The sequence below is a fragment of the Sinocyclocheilus anshuiensis genome, unplaced genomic scaffold (assembly GCF_001515605.1).
Source record: "Sinocyclocheilus anshuiensis isolate Anshui unplaced genomic scaffold, SAMN03320099.WGS_v1.1 scaffold183, whole genome shotgun sequence".
Classification (NCBI taxonomy): domain Eukaryota; kingdom Metazoa; phylum Chordata; class Actinopteri; order Cypriniformes; family Cyprinidae; genus Sinocyclocheilus; species Sinocyclocheilus anshuiensis.
In genome coordinates this window covers 3,804,411-3,811,436 of record NW_015548309.1, presented here as the reverse complement: position 1 = coordinate 3,811,436, position 7,026 = coordinate 3,804,411, and the positions used below count along the sequence as shown (strand labels likewise).

Here is a 7,026-nt window from a genome sequence, read left to right as displayed (position 1 = left end):
GCTGTAATATAGCAACTTATTTAGCTGGACCATAATTGCCTTGTAGCAGCGATTTCCTTGAAGCGGCCACTAGCTCAAAATTGATTATATCAAGGCAGTTCATTTACGATGTGTCGAGTTGTTTCCGAAAAAAGCGGTTTATACAGCGTATTCGGGCATATCCTCCATTGATTTACGCATTTGTAGCTACAGTTGGCAGTCTCCCTCTACGAGAGGAGCTCTGATGTAATTCACATATTTCACCACAGGAGGGCGTTAATGTGCGTTTCGCTGACTGCAATTTTGTAATTTACAGATCTAAGAATATTTTTCTGCTTATAAAAAGCGGTTATATGGCAAATGTAATCAACATCTAGTAAATCATATGGTAATCAACAATTTATTAAATGATATTAAATCAATATAAAAAAATGTAATGCCAACTACGGCTCGAGTTATAACCTTAAAAAATAGCAGCAATGTAATTCACACAATTCACCACAGGAGGGCGGTGTTTGGTTAAGTTCCTTTGATTCTTACCTTTAAAATATATGTATTTTAACAAATCATACAATACAAGGAAATGCACAAGAGAATTATGTAATCCATACAAAAATATTTTATTAAAGTTAATATTAAGAGACTTTAGTCTTTTTACAGTATTACCGATTTAAGAATATATTTTAAAAATATATATATTAAATTAAATTAATCAACTCAGCAATGTAATTCGTTCAATTTACCACTGGAAGGCAGCTGAACTCTGCAGGCTCAAATTTATAAATATATTACATATATACAGAATATATTTTTACTAACCAATAATCAGTAAAATCACAGGGTAATCAACAATCAATTTAATAATATTAAATCGATGCAAAATTATCCTCTGGCTCGAGTTATAGCGCTAGGAACAAACAGCAGCAATGTAATTCACACAATTCACCACAGGAGGGCGCTTCCGCTGACTTTAATTTTTTAATATATTATAATATATTACAGATGAAGCCCTGTGATGGACCGGACTGGCCATGCGTCCAGCGTTTCTCCGTCTGCGGTCCAAGACATTGGACAGACTCCAGATCCTCTCGAGCCTACAGAGGACAAGCAGTTTGAAGAAGGGATGGGCAGGTGAAGATCTAATAATATATTTGTACTAAGAAAAATAAATTATTTACCAGATGCGTGTTTTTGTTGTTGTTTTATTTTGCTTCAGAGTGTAATCTATTTATCAATAAATGTTAAATCAGTGCAAAATAATTTAACGCAATGTTTACTTCTGGCTCGTTTTGTAGGCTAACAGTTATGTGTGTTTTAAAGTTGTGAAACAGAAAAATAATGCAAGTAAAGGATGTTCTGTGTGTCTTTTAAATGACTCTTAGTCTTAAATGAATAAATCATAAATCAGTTCAAAATGAAAACGTTACCGTGACTGATCTTAAATGAGCTTCACGGCTCGTCAAACATCAGAGCAGAAAGAAGCGCTTCAGTCAGGAGTTCCTGAGACTCTCTGAGGGCTTTGAGGATGTTTGGTAGTTACTGAGACTAACTAGTTGACAGACCAAGATCACATGAGGCTCATGAGCAGCCTAGTCACATGTAGCTTTTCTAAAGTGTCAGAGATGTGAGTGTCGCCCTCCTGTGGAGAATCCAGGTTCAAATGTTGTGTGCTTTAAATGATTAAAAGGAAGAAAAAAGGATCCACAGATAAGTGTGAATAGTTCTGACTGGCTGTTGATATTGCAATGCATTCTGGGTATATTCTTATGCTCTCACCCTCTTAGAGAAGTAAAGAGCATTTCACAAAAATAAAAAAAGAGTGCGGTTACAGTACCTAGTTTCAAATTATTCTCATTGGAAAGAAGTATTTTCTTGTTTGTCTCAGTAGCAGATCTTTCATAAAGCTTAACTGAAACCAATATTTTTGGTTAGCCGGATAATAACAGCTCTGGATTTTAAATTCAAAGTTCTTGCAATGTCAGTGACTATCAAGGACAGTAATTGAGTGTTTGTGATGGTGACAATCTTAATAAATATTTAAACGAAAGCACAAAGTCTTGAGGTTTAAACTACAAAAAAATCTAACCGATAGTAATAAATTCTAATGTAAAAGACCAAAAACCAAAATGTTTTCAACTCAGTCACTGTGGTACAGTGGATAATTGTTCACCTTTGGCTATGACATTACTGGATCAAATCCATTGTTTTATCACTTAAAATGAGATTCAAACAATATAAAACGTTGAAAACTACTAAAGCGCAGTGGTGCAGAGGCTGAACAAGTGACTTAACATCAACCTGCGCCAGAGACGTGTGTTCAGATGTCATGAATGATTTTTACTCAGTCTATGACCAGAAAAAAAACAAAAAACAAACCTCACAGCTTCTGTGGCTCAGTGGTTAAACGCTTCAATTGCACACATAAAAGTCTGGGTTCAAATCCCACAGTCATTAAAGTTATTCATCATTTAGAACAAATCAAAGCCACAGGCTCTGTGGCTCAGGAGATAAAGCTATGTGTTTTAATCCGGGAGATGTGGGTTCAAATCCCACTATTGCTTACTTTAAATCAATCACAGCCAACAAAGTCACTCAAACGCCAAAACACAACGAAGAATTCGTGATGGGTTAGTGGATGAACACACATTCTTTGAAGAATAAGCCCGTGACGGAGACAGTGAATCAAATCCCACCTCAAAAAAAATCCTCATGGGTTTAGAGGTTGCTGGTTCGATCCCAGCCAGGTCTCTGCGATATGAGTGAATGGTGGAGTGTGTGAAGGCGTGCCTGAAGAAGGGGGATATCAGTACGGTCTCCCCCTGGAGCTTCCAGCACCGTGACCCGCAGTGGTTATACCTTTGCACAGACTGAAAAAAATAAAGCTGCATAAAAATTCTCATCCCCCGTCCCTTCCCCATCTACTTAGGTTACCATCATTTGCTTTTCAAAGAGGAGGCCCTTCAAAAAGAAAATGCTGGTAACCTACATGTTTAGTGCACTAGAACACACATTCACACATGAGATACATTACCTGTCCCTGAGCAGATGTCCATCATTACAGTCAATGTCTGTCCACACGTCCCAGAGCTCTGCTTCAGCTGGACGAGTTTACAACCAACAAGACACCACTTATTCTGGAGAGACAAGACAGAAATACAGACATTATTAGACATACTGCATATCAAGACGAAAAACAGGTAATACAAATAGAAAAATATATTAATGTTGCATATTTATAAAACACTGCAATCTCTATTATACTTCTGTAATGCTGTATCAATCAGTTTCATTCAATCTACTGTTCGTTTCGGTTTAGTTCTGATGATGCTATTAATTAAATTGCTTTCTTGCAGGCCACAAAAAATACAATGGAAATGCCGAATAATAATAAAAAACAATCTTCCCATCCAAAACAATCCCTGATCAACAAAACATGAGAACAGGAATGTAGAAACATCGCGAGCAAATGATTCCCAATAAAAGCAATCCCAGAGTTTTTTTAAACAAATAAAACATGATTTTAATGGCTGTGCTCTTATTACGACAGTCAGAACTAGAATCATCAGAGCTTCACACAACACCTGCTGCAGGACCAACAGAGACAAACTTTACACTTTACAGTGTCAATATCAGGGCGATTCGAGCAGATTATAAACGAAACGCAACAACTACCGATTCATTTGCTAAACAGCGCGCGAGTCACTGAACAAGAGAAATTCGCTTTATGCGGAAAGTTACTTACAGGTGAGTCGCGTCACACTCGACTCCAGCGTTTCATCGGACCGTGTGTCGGATTATTTGCAGATTCGCTGAAAAACATGTTGTTAAAAGTGATATAAACAGCTGTCATCTGCAGGATCTGCACGTGTTGTTGTTGTGACTCTCGAGCGTCATGTTGTCAAGCAGCCGAAGGAGTCCGACTGAAGCTGAAACCCGCTTGCGCCGTCTAGTGGCTCGGAGGCAAAACTGCACTTCAGTTTATACAATTCTGCTATTCGTGGGAAATTGTTGATCTTGTTTATGTATTTTAACAAGAACAGAGAGAACAGAACAAATTCCTGTTTAAGTTCATTAGACTCAATTTGCAGCGGTGTAATTCACAAAAATCACCACAGGAGGGCCTGCTTTAGGTCCTCTGGCTTTTTTGCATGTCAGTTTATTTTAGTAGAAGAGGACAGAACAAAATCACACACAAACAATAACCTAAAATAGCAATGCACAAAAAATACCACAGGAGGGCGTTCATAAGACTCGGTTCAACTTCAGAGTAGTCTCATTAGTCATTCTGTGGTGATTTTTGTGAATTACAATCGAGTAAAATAATTTTAACCTGGTTTCTCCCTCCTGTGGTGATTTTTGTGAATCACAATCGAGTCTAATAATAATCTTAACTTGGTTTCGCCCTCCTGTGGTGATTTTTGTGAATTACACTGCTACAACTTATAATAAATGCTAATGTAAAAGACCAAAAACAGTGAATTCAACACAATCTCTGTGGTACGGTGGATTATTGTTCACCTTTTGGGTGTACTGGGTCAAATCTAGCAAGTTTTAAAGATACTTGTATCCCTTAAAATGAGATTTACACTACAAGCAAGATAAAACTATAGTAAACCATCTGTTTTGATTGAAGCACAGTGGTGCAGTGGCTAAACATAAGACTTTGACTCATGAAACTGCAACAGAGATGTGTTCACATATGAATTGAACGTCTTTTACTCAGCCTAAACTGACATTAAAATAAACTTAAAATCTAAATGACTGTAAAAACAACAACAGAGTAACATCACAGTTTCTGTGGCTCAGTGGTTGAAGGCTTTAATCTCAAACATGAAAGTCCTGGTTCAAACACTGTAATTCTTATTCAGAATTTAGAACAAATCTCTCAATAAAAGCCTGTTCGAAATGTTTATCATCCCCGCAGGCTCTGTGGCTCAGGAGATAAAGCTATGTGTTTTAATCCGGGAGATCTGAGTTCAAATCCCACTATTGCTTACTTTAAATCAATCTCAGCCAACAAAGTCACTCAAACCCCAAAACACAACGAAGAATTCATGATGGGTTAGTGGATGAACACACGTTCTTTGAGGAGGATGAGACTGTGATGGAGACGTGGGTTTAAATCCCACACAGAGCTTCCTTCAACATCTTTATTGGGAAATCACAGGTAAACAGTCAGATATAAGTTCCTTCATGTGCTCCAACAAGAGATCTGTGGCTCACAGGTAAGAGCGCTGCCTCACGGTTCAGAGGTTGCTGGTTTGATCCCAGCCAGGTCTCTGCGATACGAGTGAATGCTGGAGTGTGTGTGTGAAGGCGCGCCTGAAGAAGGGGGATATCAGTACGGTCTCCCCCTGGAGTTTCCAGCACCGTGACCCGCAGCGGTTATACTTTTGCACAGACTGAAAAAAAATATAAAGCTGCATAAAAATTCTCATCCCCCATCCCTTCCCTTCCCCATCTACTTAGGTTACCATCATTTGCTTTTCAAAGAGGAGGCCCTTCAAAAAGAAAATGCTGGTAACCTACATGTTTAGTGCACTAGAACACACATTCACACATGAGATACATTACCTGTCCCTGAGCAGATGTCCATCATTACAGTCAATGTCTGTCCACACGTCCCAGAGCTCTGCTTCAGCCGGACCAGTTTACAGCCAACAAGACATCACTTATTCTGGAGTCAAGACACAAATACAGACATTATCAGACATACTGCATCTAAAAAATCTCAAAATAAATTAAATAATAGTTAACAAATATAAACTAAGTACATGAACTGAATTCCTAAACAGTGTAAAAAGATTGCAGAGTATATTATATGTAAGCAATCCTGTACCTTTAATAATCTTTTAGTTCAATCTACTTTTCTCCCCAGCTTAGTTAATACGTTTTTAATTAAATAAATGTGCATATACATTCACACATTCAAAAGAGGCAAACAGCACGATTCTTTATTATTCCACTTTATAATATATAACATTCATTTAAAGATGATAAAGGAAGCGCAACTGAATCCTTTGTTATTCTGAAGGTCTGACAGGTTCAGCAGAAAAACAGCAAAGTCCTTCATAGAAGATGTGAGTGTCTGAATACATTGCTAGCTGTTCAATAACAAACACAGTTTAAACAACATCATTTTAGGTTAAAGACCTCATCGAAATTCATCTTTTTTCCAAGGCTTTAGTTCCGAGTGTTTTCGCTCTGTAGTGTCCGTTGAATTCATCACTACATGAATCTAAATGAACTGACAAAGCTGCCCTGCTCTGGCATTTCTTACTCACACTCACAGAAACTGAAACAAACACTTTCAGAAAGTTACTTACAGGTGAGTCGCGTGACACTCAGTTTTATCAGACTGTGTCGGTTTTGTTTGCAGTTGAGCTGAAAGATGTGCTTTCAACGTGACATTAACAGCTTTTTAGACTAAATCATCTGCAGGATCTGCACGTGTTGTTGTTGTTGTGACTCTCAAGCGTCATGTTGTCAAGCAGCCGAAGGAGTCAGACTGAAGCTGAAACCCGCTTGCGCCGTCTAGTGGCGAGGATGAAAAATGTAAACTAAATTCTAAACTAAACTGTTAATCAATCCTGTCATGTAGTGTCATATATGTTATATAGTGAGTGTATGTATGTAGTATGTACACACACACACACACACACACACACACACACACACAGTGACATAAAACTGTTACTGTGTCATCCAATCATTTATTATCTTATGAAACAAGAAAAACATTACCTTTTAGTAGAAATAATATCTTAGCTCTTTAAGCTGAGTAAAAAAAAACTTATATAACTTATATAACCTAATAGATATATTTAAGAAAAAACTTTCAGAGGAACTTGACTGAATGTGTATGTGTAATTATGTGTATTACACTAAGATATTTATAAGTAGATACGTTTTTTTTCTACCCCAAGCCAAAATAAAGCCTTGATTCATTGCATTGATTCAAAATTGTGTCCCTCTAGAACAGGGCATAATGTTAGAATAATCTAAAACGTGATCAACTGAAAAAAGGAGTATTAATTTGTTATTAGT

At 37.4% G+C, this 7,026-nt stretch overlaps 2 long non-coding RNA genes across 2 annotated transcripts; both read right to left on the bottom strand.

The window, feature by feature from the left end:
* Positions 1 to 2,691: 2,691 nt before the first annotated feature.
* On the bottom strand, positions 2,692 to 3,863 carry LOC107656445 (uncharacterized). Its single transcript, XR_001630573.1, has 3 exons — positions 3,722 to 3,863; positions 3,011 to 3,113; positions 2,692 to 2,846 (listed from the first exon to the last, which is right to left on the bottom strand). It is a non-coding gene; the product is annotated as an uncharacterized LOC107656445 (long non-coding RNA).
* Positions 3,864 to 5,118: 1,255 nt separating this feature from the next.
* On the bottom strand, positions 5,119 to 6,436 carry LOC107656443 (uncharacterized). Its single transcript, XR_001630571.1, has 3 exons — positions 6,306 to 6,436; positions 5,554 to 5,656; positions 5,119 to 5,381 (listed from the first exon to the last, which is right to left on the bottom strand). It is a non-coding gene; the product is annotated as an uncharacterized LOC107656443 (long non-coding RNA).
* Positions 6,437 to 7,026: the final 590 nt, after the last annotated feature.